This window comes from Macaca mulatta, chromosome 15, assembly GCF_049350105.2.
Source record: "Macaca mulatta isolate MMU2019108-1 chromosome 15, T2T-MMU8v2.0, whole genome shotgun sequence".
Lineage (NCBI taxonomy): Eukaryota > Metazoa > Chordata > Mammalia > Primates > Cercopithecidae > Macaca > Macaca mulatta.
In genome coordinates, this window is record NC_133420.1 from 78,876,089 (window position 1) to 78,892,361 (window position 16,273).

The following is a 16,273-nucleotide window of genomic DNA, read 5'->3' on the forward strand; positions in this document are numbered from 1 at the left end:
ACAAATGAGTCGCACTAAAAGGGCCGTCTGTGCAAGTAATAAGGTTGAAATACTGATACTGATTTCCTAACCGAACAGCATTCCTCACACATGTGGTTTGTGTATCCGTGTCTGGGTGGGTGGTCTGGTGAGAAGTGCTAAACGCAGCAAGATGGCTTAGTTTTTGAGCAGTGGAGGGAAACTTTGGGACAGGCTCAGCCCGTGGCATCTATAGTCCCTGCAACATAAAGAGGCTTTCCTTTTGCTTTGTTCCAGGATAGAAAGTTTTAACTTGGCTTATTCATTTAAATGTGAGCCTCTATTCTGCGCAGAACAAATCAGAGGGTAGGAGTGTGTATGTGTGTGAGAGAGAGAGAGAGAGAGAGAGAGAGTGTGTGTGTGTGTGTGTGTGTGTGTAAGAACCTTCTTGTCTCTCACTGCCCCAGCCCTAGGGGATGGGATGTGTGGCATAGAATGTATAACCCTTCATTTGTTGGAATATATTCCCTGGGTGCTAAGCACCTATTAACATCTCTTTTGAAAGGGATGCTGTTTTAAGTAACACCTCAGTTTAGCTAGGACAGGAAATAGCATTAAATTAAAGGTACGTATGAATATGGTCCACAAGCAATCCAAATAAAGGTAGACCCCCCTAAAAGCACATTTATACTAATGAGAATGCCAAATGAAGCACACTCAGTTCAAAGGGGGAGACTTGTTAAGGGAAGCTTCTTTCATTCAGGAAACACGATGCCCAGCGATGGCTTTTGAGAGACATAAATCATTGCCAACTCACATCTGAAGACAGGCTGCTTCATGAATATCCCTCAGAATTGTTAGATGTCGGGAGTTTTGACTTTAAATCAATTGGGAGATAAATCATTGTTTTCCAGATTGCAATATTTACTTGTTTCTATGTTTATTATCTGTCTCCGCCACCAGAACAGAAGTACCTGAGGCTAAGAACTTTGTTTTGGTCACTGCTGATTCCAGGACCTAGAACAAGTCCAAGACATACGAGACACCTGTATTTATCAAATGAAAATGTGGGAGCATTTTGTGGAACATGAACCTCTTTTGACATTTCATGAGAAATGGTTTTGCATTTAAGGTTGGAAACAGTGCCCAGTATATGACCCTCTTGGCAATTCATGACATGCTAAAATATTATATCTTTGGAAAGCCACATGTTCTACCAATAGTCAAACTTGTTTAACTTTATTTAATGCAATATTTCCCAAACTGTATGTAACACAATAGTAGTTATGCAAGATAATAATAGCGGTTTGGCATTTAAAATAATGTTTCTTTATCAAAATAGTTTTTAAACTGTATTTCATTCTTCAAGGTTTATAATATAGTTTGGGTAGCACAGTTTCAGAGAAGGACAGCACAGCTATTACTATCTCTAGAAGTGGTTTTCTGGATTAGCTAATCCTGTAACTTTTTGACCAAACTGGATTTTTTTTTTTTTTTTTTTTTTTTTTTTTTTTTTTGATACAGGATTTCTCTGTGTTGCCAGGGCTGTAGTTCAGTAGCTATTCACAGGCACGTCATAACATGCTATGGCCTTGAACTTCTAGGCTTAAGTGAACCTCCCACCTTGGTCTCAGAAGTAGTTGGGACTACAGGTCCATACCATCAGATCTAGCAAACTGGAACACTTTTGAGAAGGAAATGGGACACTATTAATAATCATCCCAGGACAACATGAATAAATCAAAGCTGTCTTTGGCAAATCAGGGCATGCGGTCATTGTAGCTTCAAGGAAAACACTTTGGGACATGTGGAACTGAAAGTATACCTTCAGATTTCTCTTTCTATCACTTTTATCATATGCACTTACCATGCATATGATAAAAGGTGTTTGGTTGGGCTGTGTAGGGTAGAAAAAAATCTTTCCTCACCCATTGCAAGGTTCATGGCTGACACCCCTATATTAAAAATAGATTAACAAGAGAGAAGCAGAGCAGATTCATTGAACCAAAGTTTTATGTGACATGGGAGCCATCAGAAATGAAGGTCCAAGAGACCCAGAGGAAGCTCCATTTTTATGCTTAACTTTGATGAATGGACAGTCATGTGGAAGTGTCCATAAAGGAGGTATGACATAATAGTAATAAACTAGGGGCACTTAACAAGGCCTGATTGTTCAGATTCTTCTGGCCTCAGGGTATAGGGCAGGACTCCTTTGGAACGAAGATCTTTTTGACCTCCTTTCAGGTGAGGTAAGTCAGAATTTTTTTTTTCTTTTTTTGAGAAGGAGTCTCGCCTTGTTGACCAGGCTAGAGTGCCAATGGCCTGATCTTGGCTCACTGCAACCTCCGCCTCCTGGATTCAAGTGATTCTCCTGCCTCAGCCTTCTGAGTAGCTGGGATTACAGGCATCTGCCACCATGCCCGGCTAATTTTTTGTATCTTTGGTAGAGATGGGGTTTCACCATGTTGACCAGGCTGATCTTGAACTGCTGACCTCAGGTGATCTGCCTGCCTCAGCCTCCCAAAGTGCTGGGATTACAAGCGTGAGCCACCACGCCCAGCCCAGAAAATTTTTTAAATGACCAGTCTTCATGGGAGAAATGTGGGGAAAAGAGTGATCTTTCTGCTTCCGAGTTTTGTCAGTTTCCTTCAGTTTAAAATACTCAGTATGCCAAGGTGCCATATTTTGGGATATTGTGTTCTGAACCTTGACAGCTGCTGTTTTGTGGTAACAAATGAGAATCTCCCTCATAGTAAGGGTAGGCCCACAGGATCCAGGGTTTAAAGGGCATTATCAATGTTGCTGAAGAGGCTTTGCAGTTGATGTGGTCTCCAAGCCAGCCCTTCCTTCCTCACCCCCGCCCTTGTGTTAGCCTATCAGTTGAATAGGTGAATAGGCTGGTATTGAACATAAGTCCTGCATGCAAGGGTGCATTCCATATTTGGGGTCTCTGGCCCCATTTCCTGAGCCTATGGCATGTTGAGGTTGTGTTTGTTTTCCTCACACCTGACACCTTTGAGATGCTACCTCTTCATTGTCACCTGCCGAGTCACTCTGGCTGCACTGCCACGTCCTGGTGGAATTGCTCAGCTGGCAGGTCCTCTCCCTGTTAGAGCATGTTCTGGAATTTTGTAGGTTCTCACTCTGTCTCCAAGTCCTACTACCTGATACCCTTTGATGTTTTGGTGATTCCAAGTTGTATGGGCACAATTCCTAGCACAGACCAAATGCTCAAAAAATGATGAACCAATGAAATAAACGGCTGTAAATAAGTATCTTCCTTGGCTTGCAAGTAGGTTGCTACCTTGATGCCAATTCTCTGCTGCCTCTTTCCTTAAAAGTATGTCTTATTCTGCTATTATATTAAAGGTAGTATAACATTAGAGGCAGAAAGGTTTGGTTTTGAATGCCAGGTCTGTCACTCCTAGCCATATAACCTAAAAACAGTATACTTTCCCAGACTTTGGTTTTCTCATTTGTGAGATGAAATGAACAATGGACCTCTGTTTTAAGGTGATTGTTAAAATTAGATGTTTGTAGCACACTTAGCACACTATGCCTGGTCCACAGTAAAGTGCTTAATAAATGGTAGTTACGATGCTGTTGGAGTCTGATGAGACAATTCTCTCAGTGAATTCTCTATTCTCTTGTTGGTGGATAATTTTGCCAATATGTAGTATTACACTGGTGCTGTTTGCCATTCAGCCCCAAGTGTCTTCAGCCCCTTGTGATCATTGCCCTTCCTCAGGTGCACATTCTTGCAGGGCAGTCATCAGCTATGTAACTGACTACTGCTCCTTCAAAGCTGTTTTCAGCCCACTGGAATGACAGGGAGCCAGGTCTCTTGACTCAGAGCTGGGCCACATAGAACAGATAGAGTTGAACACATTTCCACCTGATAAGCTCAATTGCTAGAGGTAACACTGGTGAAACTGAGGTCATAGGTTCAAGCCCCTTGTGAACTCACTGGTTTGCCCTCTGGCACGACTACACACTTCCTGAGCCTATACAAACATGTCATGAATGGCGTCCTGGATCACAGGAAGGACAGTGTGAGAGCATGCCCTTTCAAACATGGTTGCATAGTGCCTTCTGGTGAAGTGTGGGTATACAGTATGAGCATCACTGTCATCTTTACGCAGCAGTGGCTTACCACTTTGGCGAGTGGTATTGTGTGGGAAGCCATTCTCTAGAGAGGGTTGGGCATTCACCTGGAGTAAGCCCAAGTTGTGATCTTGGTTAGCCAGACATTCTACTGATTTATTTACCATGTACAAGACCTTAGAATGATGATGTCACTTTTTCTTAAGGCACATATGCCACATAGAAATGGCCATTGTTATTGTATAGTCTGTGATTTGATTTATAGCAAGCATCTCAGTAACCTTTATTTCACCATTATACTCTTAAAAGCCACACCACAGTCTTGAAAGGGATGTGGCTGGCCACATCATCTTATAGAGGATACAAATGTAGCCCTTTGCTATGTTGAAATGCAAAGAAATGCTAATTTAGTCACTATTACTCTCCAAATTATTTTTTTCTCTTAAATATTGTATGATATGTTAGTTTCCTATAGATGTAACAAATTGCCATAAACTTTGTGGCTTAACACAAATTTATTTTCTTACAACTTCAGGGGTCGGAAGTGTAAAGTGAGTTTCACTGGGTTAAAATCAAACTGTCAACAAGGCTGCATTTCTTCCAGTGTCTTTTCCAGGGGGAGAATCCATTTCTCTACCTTTTTCATCTTCCAGAGGCCACCTGCATTCCTTGGTTCATGGCCCCTTCCTCTATCTTCAAAGCTAGAAACATAGCTGCTTCTACTCTCTCTGACTCTGAACTGTGTCTGTCTTCCATCATTTTTTTTTTTCTCCTGAGGCAGGGTCTCGCTCTGTCACCCAGGTTAGAATGCAGTGGCATGATCACAGCTCACTATAGTCTTGAATCCCTGGACTCAAGCAATCCTCCCACCTCAGCCTTCCTAGTAGCTGGGACTATAAGCATGCACCACCATACCCTGCTAATTTATTTTTTGTAGATACAGGATCTTGCCATGTTACCCAAGCTGGTCTTGAACTTCTGGCCTCAAGCCATTCTCCTGCCTTGGCCTTCCAAGGTGCTGGGATTGCAGGCCATGAGCCACCACGTCCAGTCTTTCTTTCATCTTTGACTGAAACTTGAATTACCTTGGGACTCCCCAGATAATCTAGGAACATTTCCCTAGCTCAAAATCCTTAACTTTGCTCATTTGCCAGGTACTGTAACATATTCACAGGTTCTGGGGACTAAAAAGTAGTCATCTTCGGGGAACCACTATTATGCCCCACAGATAGGAAGGTGCCAGCTTTGAAATCTCCATCCTTCAGAATGTTTAAAGTCTATTTAAATATCTAAGCAGAACTTATTTGGCCCACATTAAAGCAATTTGCTACTAGTTCCAGTAATTCATAGTGCAGTTATTCATAATATCATAATTCATGGTGATGACTGTGGTGGTGATTTCTTCAGAAGTTGGAGACAAATCCACAGTGAGACATCTTAAAAGACTCGTGTTTTATCCACGGTAATGGGAGTCATTCATGAGATATTTACTGAGTGCCTACCATGTGCCGACAATTATCCTGAGGACCTTGTGAAAATGTAGCTGCTGTGTGTGGAGTATTTCCTTTCCATTTTGCTGGTAGTAGAATCTCTTCACTCATGAGCAACAATGTCATCATGTAGTTAGAACTTCTTTGAAGCTGTATGGAAATCCTTAACTGGCAGACAGACTGAACACCGTTTCTGGGCTCCCAGCCTCCTTATTCCCATTACAGATGGGACACTTTCTAATGTGATCTGAATTTCACAGGCTTTTTAGAGAGACCTGAATCAATGGTTCAATTTAAAGTTATGCACAGGGAGCAGCCTGGAGCACCAGCCCAGCCACGTGTGCCCCAAAGTCGATGTATAGTTGCTTTTTGCTGCTCTGGTTTGGAGAATAAAGATTAAAAGCTGATGACCCCAGCCTCATCTTAAAGCACTTAATTCAGTGTTTTCCATATGCTGAACTGTGGTCTGTTTTCATCACCTAAGGAGCTTTTACAGACAACTCCTCTGTGAGAGGTTCTGAGTCAGTTGTTTTGCATGAGGCCTTGGATACTGGTATTTTCAAATGCTCCCCAGATTATTCTAATATGCAGTCAAGGTGGGAGTGTAAAAAACAAAAGTCCTGGTTCCCACTGCCAGGGATCCTTATTCAGTAAGTCCTACTGAATTGTGAACGTTCCTCTGGTGATTCTAGTGTGCACCTATGTTTAGGGGTTACCATCCTAGCAACAATCTTTTGGCATTTTTAGCTATCAGGATTCTGTTTTCCTTGTTGCAAATGTAGATTCCTGAGGGCTGTCTCCATTCCAGGCTTTCTGACCCAGACTCTGGGGGCTGTGCCTAGAAAGCTGCAAGCTTAACACACATGCTTCAGGTAATTCTTATCAGGGAGTTGTAGGAAACAGTGTGTAGTGGAGCACTACAAAGAACTTACAGCTGTGCCTTTACTTACTTAGAGCAAACCCTCATTCTCAGTTCCAGCATTTGGCTAATTTTCCCTTATGGCCAGTATTCCTGAGGCTGGGTTGGGAGTGTATGAAGGACAAGGTTATACACTGGTGGCATGGAATGTTTTGGTCCCTGAGTGATTCTCGTCAGGCTTTCTGTGTGTTGATGGCTGCCTGGAAAGCAGATGTTATATTAGACAACCTAACCCTGTTAGGTTGTCTGGTAAGTTATCAATAAAAAAAGATGAAGAAGTTCTCTAAAGCACTGTATATAAGAAAGAGTCAAATCAAATACAACTCAATCTGGATAAAAGTAAACTAGAAGAATGCACCCGTCAAATTTTCTCTGAAGAAGACAACTATTGGCACTGAAAGATTTAGTCTGTCCTGATTCAGCAAACCCACACCAAGTATAAATTTTTCAAGTTTCTTTTACATAATCAAATTTGTAGCAATTCTAGTATAAGAAAACTGTTTATTCTTGTTTCAGTGTTGCCTTTTTAATTTAAAAAATATATATACTTTTAAACGTACAGAAAATAGGAAAAAATAGCACATTGAACACCCATACACACCAGTTAGATTCATTAACATTTTGCCGTATAGGCTTCACGCGCATTTTGCAAAACCATTTGAAAACATTTTAAGGGACACTATAACACCTCATTCCTAAATAAGTATGCAAATGAAGGCATTCTTTTATAAACTACAACATCCTTCTCACAGCTCATGAAATTAGCAATAATGGTCTAATATTCAAAATCTAGTCCATATTCAAATTTTCTCAGCCCCTTAGGTTTAATCAAAGATTCCACATTGCATTAGGTTATGATGTCTCTTAAGTAACTTTAGAAGAGTTACCCTTTCCACTTTTTTTTTTTTTTTTTTTTTTGCAACACTGATATTTTGACGCAATGAGACCAGTTATCTTCTACAACATTCTATATTCTGGATCTGTCTGATCATTTCTTTAGTGGTGTCATTTAACTTGTTGCTCTATCCCCAGCATTTCCTGCAAACAGGAAATTAGATCTAAAGGCTTGACTAAATTTCAGTTAAAGTTTTTTGCCAGAGCACTTCATAGGTCATAGAGTGTACAGTGCAGTATGTATAGGTCATACTGCATCACAGATCAGAAAACATGTCTGTTTTCTTCTGACTACTAGTGATGTAAAATATCATCAGAGCTTAAGGAACTCTTTATTGTAAAAGTATATTTTTTCCACACAACCAACCAGTAAGTTTTTGGTGAGGTGATACTTTGATACCATGAGAATTCTAGTAGGGATGTAGCTCAACCTTTTATCTAATAGCTTTAGTATCAAAATGTCTTTAATACTGCTTTACGTTAACCTTTCAACTTTTTAACATTTTAAATTTAAAAATATTCAAAAACATTTGTTTGCCACAAACCATAAAGTTTTACAAAAGTAAGATTCACTTTTATAATAATGGCATATTTACTCATTAATTGGAATGTGAGCACCCTCTCTCTTTTTAATTTTGCCTCAACCCTGTATAATAGCCAGTATGCTAGCCACTCATGGACCAAGAGATTAGCATACTTCCTAAAGCATTAATATCATAAAGAAAATCTAGACATGTGGGAGGTGGTGGGGGAAGTTTTGGTGGCCCAGAAGGAAATGGAGGCAGCAAGCATGATAGGAAGTGGGGTGGTGTGGGTGGTGGGCTATTGAATTTTAGACCTGACCTGGCTTTCCTGGTCCCAGAATTCCATGGAGTAGCACTGAATCTTGACTTTCATTTTCATTCTCTTGAGCATTCTGTCCTATATTATTAGCTACAGAGGTTGAATAAAGTAGATCAGACAGATTTGCTCCTATTTCCACATCCAGTGTAAACCACAACACAGCTTTCTCTCTTCATATCAATTGAAGCAATGGTAGCTGGGTAAATGCAGCTGTCTTCTGACCAAATGGCAGAACATTTGTCCCGAACTTTCTACTACTTCAAGAAAGTTGCAGTGTTCTTTTCTTGGCTTTTATTCTTCTTAGCAGGTTTTCTACTAGGCATGCTTTTTGGTTTATCTGAAATTTCGCAAATGTCATCATTCTTTAGAGCCTGTTTAAATGAAGCCACAGCTTTATTATCCACTTTTATCAGTGCTATAGCATCCCAAATGTCAGAATCGTCACTCTGGCCTGTGCTGCACTAGAACTGCACCAAATCTTCCTGCTCCAGGATGCCACAGCCACTGCTGGCACTGCCCATTGCCATCGTAAGCCTACTGCCAGTTTTACCTTTCAACGAATGCATTATTTCCTAAATACTAACTACAGTCAAAAATTGTTTCCCTGAGATGATATAGCCTTCTCCTTTGGTGGCATATATTAACTTTGTTAGTCTCAATATGACTCACAGTTTGGATTTTCAGGTTCAAGAATGTGCAGAGTCATCCAAGACCTCCCTACAGGTGATTTTTTTTCAGCACATTTTACTTAGTCAAATCATCAAACTATTGATCATGTCCCCACACCTAACCAATTTATAAAATTCAAAGCCATCTGCCCTGTAAGGATTCTCCATAGTCTTGATTGCAGAGTTGATTTATGACCTAAAGAAAGAGAGATTTTCGCTTAGCTTTTGGAAATATTCCCTTCTGTAGATCAAAGATGCTGGTGATTTTCAGTAAGTTGATTGAGCAGGAATAGAACTTTTTAAGTCATCCCAGTTTCATAGAATTCACAGCATTTCTTTTCCAAGGCTGATTATTAATTTTGCATTGAAATCCCTCACAACAATAAGCCTGTTGAATAGAAACAAACTTTTGATGAATCATCAAATCATCAAATATTTTCTCTTTCTTCAAAATGAAGGGCATCCATGCTAAGTTACTTCTGATTTAAAGGTGTTTTAAAAGGATCACCAAACGTCTCCACTTGATGTCTATACTTTGTAAGAAAGACATTTTCTCTGATAAGGTATAATTGTTGCCTTCTCTGAGCATTTCTTTATGTAAAATGTGATTGGTTTCACTCCTTGAGTGATCCCTAAGTTGATTTAACTCTGGATCAGTTTGTCAATTTTAGTTGGTAACAAATGGGGAGGGAGGCAGATTTCCTGAAGGGCATAAAAATAAGATATTCATTTTAAAATCCCCTCCTCTTTCTCTTTGAACTGATTTAATACACCAGGAAGGTGAGGAGAACTGATATATAGGATGGAAACCTGAATAATTTTGACAAACCATGTGGAAGCCTTTCTTTTGTTTTAATGGAGGAATTTTGAGGATGAACCCAATTGGGAGGTATAGGCAAATTCATAATTCCTTGGAATTTTCTTGCTTGTCTGATGGCAAAGTTAGGATGAAGTGTAATCCTCCATTGTGACAAATATGCCTGCTGCTTGGCAGATTTGCTTTTTCATCCTTCCATGTGGCTTTTAATTTTGTGTGCTTCCCGAATGTAGGTCCTTTTATTGTATACTACCTATTATTTCAATAGTGTGGTATAAATTACAGTTAGGCCAATAAATAATTGTTTCTCCTCCTGGCAGGTCCATCCCACAGTTATTCTTTCATTAGTTGTTGACTGAAGTGATTTGCCAGACTGCGAACTAGCTCTGAGGATCCCAAGTTGAAGAAGAGGCTCAATCCAGAGCTTACAGCTAGAGAGGTATTAGACAAAGAAACCAAAGGTTATGAGACAGGTGGACATGTGGTATAAGACAGTTGGGAGGACAGTGTAAGGATTTGAATGGAGTTCTACAGAGCACCAAAGATGCTTGTAACCGAACCCGTACAGGAAGGCATTCTAGGCAGAGGGAACAGTATGGACAAAGGGAAAAGCATACAGCATTTGGGGCAACTACATGTAGTTTGGTATGACTTAAAGATGGAGTGCAAGTGGTAGGAAAGCAGGAGATAAAACTGAAGAAATAGGCAGAGGCCACATGATGCCAGACCTTGTTGCTAGGGTAAGGAACTTGTGCTTGATTTAGTGGATAAATGGGCAGCTATAGTGGGGGTGGAGGTTGGAATAGCATGAACAGCCTTGCATTGTGAAGTAGGATCCCATACTTCTCCTCCAGAGAGTATCTCCTGTAAGTATCCTATGATCCCAAGCTTTGGACACATTTAACACGAATCTTTGCATGTGTATCTCACTAAGTTTTCATTACATTTTTAATATATTGTGTTATCTTTTGTTGTGTAACAAATTGCCCTCAAAAGCTAGCAGCTTAAAACAATACATATTTATTATGTCACAGTTTCTGTGTAATCTAGATATGGCTTGGCTACATCTTGCAGCTCAGGACCTCTCCCATGGATGCAACCAAGATACTGGCCAGGTAATCTCAAAGTTTAACTAGGGCATGGTGTTTCCAAGTTCACTTAGTGATTGTTGGCAGGATTCAGTTTTTTTCATGGGCTGCTGGATTGAGGGCCCCAGTTCCTTGCTGGCAGTTGGCTGAAGGACACCCTCAGTTTCTTGCCACCTGGGCTTCCCAAACTGCCAGATTGCTTTATTAAAGCCAGTAAGAAAGAGAGTCTGCTGGCCGGGCGTGGTGGCTCACACCTGTAATCTCAGTACTTTGGGAGGCTGAGGCGGGCAGATAACAAGGTCAAGAGATGGAGACCATCCTAGCCAACATGGTGAAACCCCGTTTCTGCTAAAAATGTAAAAATTGGGTGGGTGTGGTGGTACCCGCCTGTAGTCCCAGCTTCTTGGGAGGCTGAGGCAGGAGAATCACTTGAACCTGGGAGATAGAGGTTGCAGTGAGCCGAGATCATGCCACTGCATTCCAGCCTGGTGACAGAGCAAGACTCCATCTCAAAAAAAAAAAAAAAAAGTCTGCTAGCAAGGTGGAAGTCATAGTCTTTTATAACCTAATCATGGAAATAACATCCCATCACGTTTGCCATATTATGTTCATCGGAAGCTAGTCACGATGTCCTGCACTCACTCAAGTAGAAGTTCCCTGTGTTGCCATGTCAGTAGGAGGAATCTAGAATGTCATCTGGATGGCTGCCCACTTTGAAGACTGACCTTCCTCCCATTAGGAGTTTGGTGGTTGGATAAGGAATTATATTGTTTCTTGAACCAAAAGTTTTTGGATACCTGAAGACACTTCCTGATATCTCAGACAGTTGGACAAACCCAAGGAAGCAGGGGCACTTGTGGAAATTTTGTTCCTCAGTGGGGCTTCATTTTCCCCGCTGAAGGGAAATACGGTAGAGCTCTGAGGCCTGCATGAGGCAAAAAGAAGAGATTATATAGAGAAAAAGTCTCAGCTGGAATTTTTTTAGACTGCCTGTTTATGGCTTCACCAATTCAAGTTTCTGGTTTGTAAATCATGGCCATTTGTCTTTCCCTTGGTGATGGTTTTGTTGTTGTTGTTTTGTTTTGTTTTTGTTTTTGTTTTTGAGACAGGGTCTCACACTTTTGCCCAGGCTGGAGTGCAATGGCATGATCTCAACTCATTACAACCTCCGCGTCCCTGGTTTAAGCAATTCTCCTGCCTCAGTCTCTTGAGTAGCTGAGACTATAGGCACCACCACACCTGGATAAGTTTTGTATTTTTAGTACAGATGGGGTTGTAGATACAGGGTTTCACCATGCTGGCCAGGCTTGGTCTCAAACTCCTGACCTCAAGTGACCTGCCCTCCTCAGCCTCCCAAAGTGTTAGGATTACAGGTGGGAGCCGCCGTGCCTGGCCTCTGGGATGTTTTTAATGGCTGGAGAGCAACCTACCTCCTTACTGGCTGTTTGGAGGACACACTCCAACAACACATATTCCCTCCCAGCACTAAGGTGGCAGATTCTGCTCTTATAACAGGATATTCCATGCAACTATATATTTCATTTGTAAAACTTTCCATTGGGATTATGACTTTCTTTCAGATGTAGCTGACCCTCCCCTGGCACTGTTTTCATACAACTGTGTGTCGTTGCCTGGCCCAGAAAAGATGCCACTATCCAAATCTGCTCTTACAGACTAAAATTTCGTTTCCAAAGATATTTATCAATTCAATAACATTTATCGAATTCCGACTATAGGTCATTTGTGGTGCTAATCAGGGAGAATATAGCACCGTATCTACCCTCTAGGAGTTTACAGACTAGTGTATTTGAGGTTGATTTGTGTCATTTTATATAATCTTTTCCCTTACACAAACATTTCATCTAGTAAATGGTTCCAACTTACAAATATTAATAGCAGTGTCACATTGTTCCCCAAAATGTTGAAAAATTTGTGTGATCTTATCTGTCTTGCACTTTAATGCTATGGTATATATTTAATAAAGGATTGAATTTGGTCAATGTCAAGAGTGAGGTGAGGAGAACCTACATGAGTGAGTTTGGAGTGAGTTTGGAGGAGTGTGAGTGTGCATAGCAGACTCTAGACCCAGCTTATGGAGTCAGCTTCTGGTGATTTCTTGTTCATCTTGTTCCATCTCAGCTTCCCATTTTGGTCAAATCACCCCCAACTGAATGACCATGGCAAAAACATTTCCCAAAAAGGCATTTTGAACTTGGGAATAGCGGTTGGTGAGCCCATAGTACTATTTGCACTTACTGGCTCTAAGACCTTAGTTAACCTCCCTAAACCTGTTTCTCAACTGTAAAATGGAGATAAGAAGAATACTTTAATGCATTTATTTACTAAAAAATGTTTTATTGAAAACACCATTCTTGTAGGTCCTGGGGATTCAAAGTGAATAAAAGTCCTGTCCTTCTCCAGCTACTTTCTAGTTGGCAGAAACGGTAAACAAATATGTAGCAGATTGACAGTAGGGGTGCAATGAAGAGAATGTGAGCAGCGAATGGGATGTAGGGTGGAGATGGGGTACAGTGTACATTGGGCAGCCATCTTCTCCCTGAGAAGATGACATTTGAGAGTAAAAAAGACAAGCATTAGGGGAGAGAGGGGAATTAGTTGACAAGTGAGAGGAACAGCAAGACAAGCTAGAGTGCAGAACTGAAAGGTGATTCTCTAGAAAATACAACTGGAAAGCTCACAGGGGCCTCATGACAGCCCGCAGTAGGGATTTTACTTTTCCTCCGAGTGAGACAGGCACTGGAGAGTTCTGTGCTGAGAAGCGTCATCATCTGACTTCTGTTTTAAAGAACATTCTGGAGTTTGGGGGTGGATCAAATGAGATAATACCTGAAAATCAGCAAAATGCCTGGAACATGGTAAACTCACAATAAAGATTAGCTCCAGGGAAGAGGGGCCTACGATTACACAGCATCAAGCCTTTGGGAACATGTTTGCACATTTCTGTGTCCTTCAATCATATAGACTTGAATCCTAAGAAATGGAGTTTTTTTTTTAAAGGATGTTCACTCAAAACCAGCGGGGTTTACCCACTTTCAGGGATGGCAAGGGGCATAAATTTTAGAGAAGGATTAACTATTTAGAGTTTAGAGACTCAAAATGATAACATGTTTAAGGATACCTTTGGAACAGCTCAGAGCATACCCACTGAAGGCCAAGGGGCTGCCCTCTGTGCATTTTTGCTAACAGCTTTGCATAGACTGGGTTTATGAAGTGCCACCCCATCTGCTAAGCCCCATGGGGATTCAGAAAAGCCGAGGCTGATTTTGATGGTGTGGAGGAGTGAGAAAACAAATTGGGGATTGATGCAGGGATGAAGGTGGGTGCTGAGCCACTGTGCCAAATTTAGTGTCAACACTGAACCGCTAGGTAGGAATGAGTTTATACTGAGAAATAGCAAATAAGAGCTTGCTCAAGAGGTTTGCTGAGAATAAGTGCTTCTTAATGGATTAGGTTGTGACTTCAAATTGAAAATTAATACACAGAAAGAGTCAAGCTCAGAGAAGGGCCACCTGGCTGTTCAACTCTGGCCTGAGAGATGGTCATGGGGGTTTGGGTAGGAGATGATTCCTGTTTGCAAGTGTGAATAAATTTTGAGTGGATGAGGAAGTGTCTTGGAAACACAATCCTTCATAAGTATACATCCAAGGTGCCCGTTACAGCAAGTTCTTGAGAACAGTAGGTCCCAGGATCCACCATGTGCCCAGCAGTTTCTCCACAATCTAGGAAGCTAGGCAATGGGGCTTTTTCTCTCTCTTATCTGTGGAATAGAAAGGATCCATGAGGCATCACAGAGCGCCGAGTTCTTTCCAGCCACGTTGCCTCTTCTAACAGCATTTGCTTCAGTGGTGGTTTGACAGACTTGGGTGTTTTAGCAAATGTGCAGGGCCTAAGGTCAAAGAAAGCAGGCCAGGGTGCACTGTGTTCCCCATTGTTCCCTTTTCCCTTCTTGTCTTCATTTCTGTTCTCCCAGGTTTCCCTCAGGTCTCTCCTCACTCCTTCCTTTTCTCCTGTCACTCATTGTTCTCTCTCATTTGCTTTCTTTTCCCGCCATTCTTTTATGCCAGATTTCTCTTCTTTAATCACCACTATTAGGCATTTGAAGCAGTGAGTGATGTGTGTGTTCGGCTGCAATCGTTCCAAACATTGGTCGTTGCCATAGTGTTCCTTTAGCATGAAGCCAGGGAAGTGTAGAAGGCTTTTGTGTCTGCCCTGGGGAAGGAGGACAGCCTCCTGAAGGGGTCTGAGTGCAGAGCAAGAGGTGGATAGTAATTTAGAAAGCAGGAATTTGCCGTCAAAGCTTTGGGGAGGTTTAGAAGAGGCTATTTATAATCCATCAGGGGATTAAAAAAAATAGGCAGGTTCTGGGATATTGCTATAGATCACCTAGACAAGATGAAAAGATAAAGCAGCTCAGGAAATGTGTTTACAGATAAGAGGCAAGTTTTAAAAGCAGGGCCATGATCATGGGGACTTTGACTGATTATACCTACTAAATAATGTATAAATGAATGTTATTCAACAACTACAGATATTGACTGACAAAACAACAGTGGGCAAATGGAGGCAAAAGCATAAGCCTTAGCAATAAATCTCTGTAGTCCAGGCTCCGCGCATGGTACTCCCTTGTGGCCATGGCCTTTCCCTCTTGTCCTCCAGCTAGGCTCCTTGCAGCTAGCTTTGGGGGGAGCTGATACATCATTCACTTGTGCGTTCATTTATTGTCACACATTTGAGTGCCGACTCTGGGTCAGACAGGATACATTTAGGAGAAAAGATTCAGCCTCAGCCCTGAAGGACCTCATGGGAGGCAGACAGGAAACAAACCCAGCTAACAAAAATAAGATAATGAAACATGTAGAGATGTAAACAAAATGTATTGAAAACCTAGGAGGAACACCTCAGTATCAGAAGTAACTCAGAACTAGGACCTGGTGTTTTTTAACTCCAGTGGAAAGAGTCTTGAGATATTCCTAAATGGCATGGAGAGAGAAAAATCCAGCAATCTTTGACTTCCCTCTTTCTTAGGATTAATTATAAATATCAAGAATGGCGTACATTCCAAGTTCACTGAGGAACTAGAAGTGAGTCTAAAATGAATCCAGCCTTCGTCATTTATTTCCCCCAACTCTCAAAATAAGCTGGTGTTTGGTTTTTTGGTTTTTGTTGTTGTTATTTGTTTGTTTGTTTGAGACATGGTCTCACTCTATCACCCAGGCTAGAGTACAGTGGTGCGATCTCGGCTCACTGCAGCCTCAACCTCCCAGACTCAGGTGATACTGTAGGTGTGCACCACCATTCCTGGCTTTTTTTTTTTTTTTTTTTTTTTTTTTTTTTGTAGAGACGATGTTTTGCCATGTTCCCCGGGCTGGTCTCGAAATCCTGGACTCAAGTGATCCTCCTGCCTTGGCCTCCCAAAGTGCTGGGATTACAGGCATGAGTCACCATGCCAAGCCATCATAAGCATTTTTTTT

General features: G+C 41.3%; 1 pseudogene; it reads right to left on the minus strand.

Annotated features, from left to right (window-relative positions):
• Positions 1-7,964: 7,964 nt before the first annotated feature.
• On the minus strand, positions 7,965-8,920 carry LOC114672666 (survival motor neuron protein pseudogene; annotated as a pseudogene).
• Positions 8,921-16,273: the final 7,353 nt, after the last annotated feature.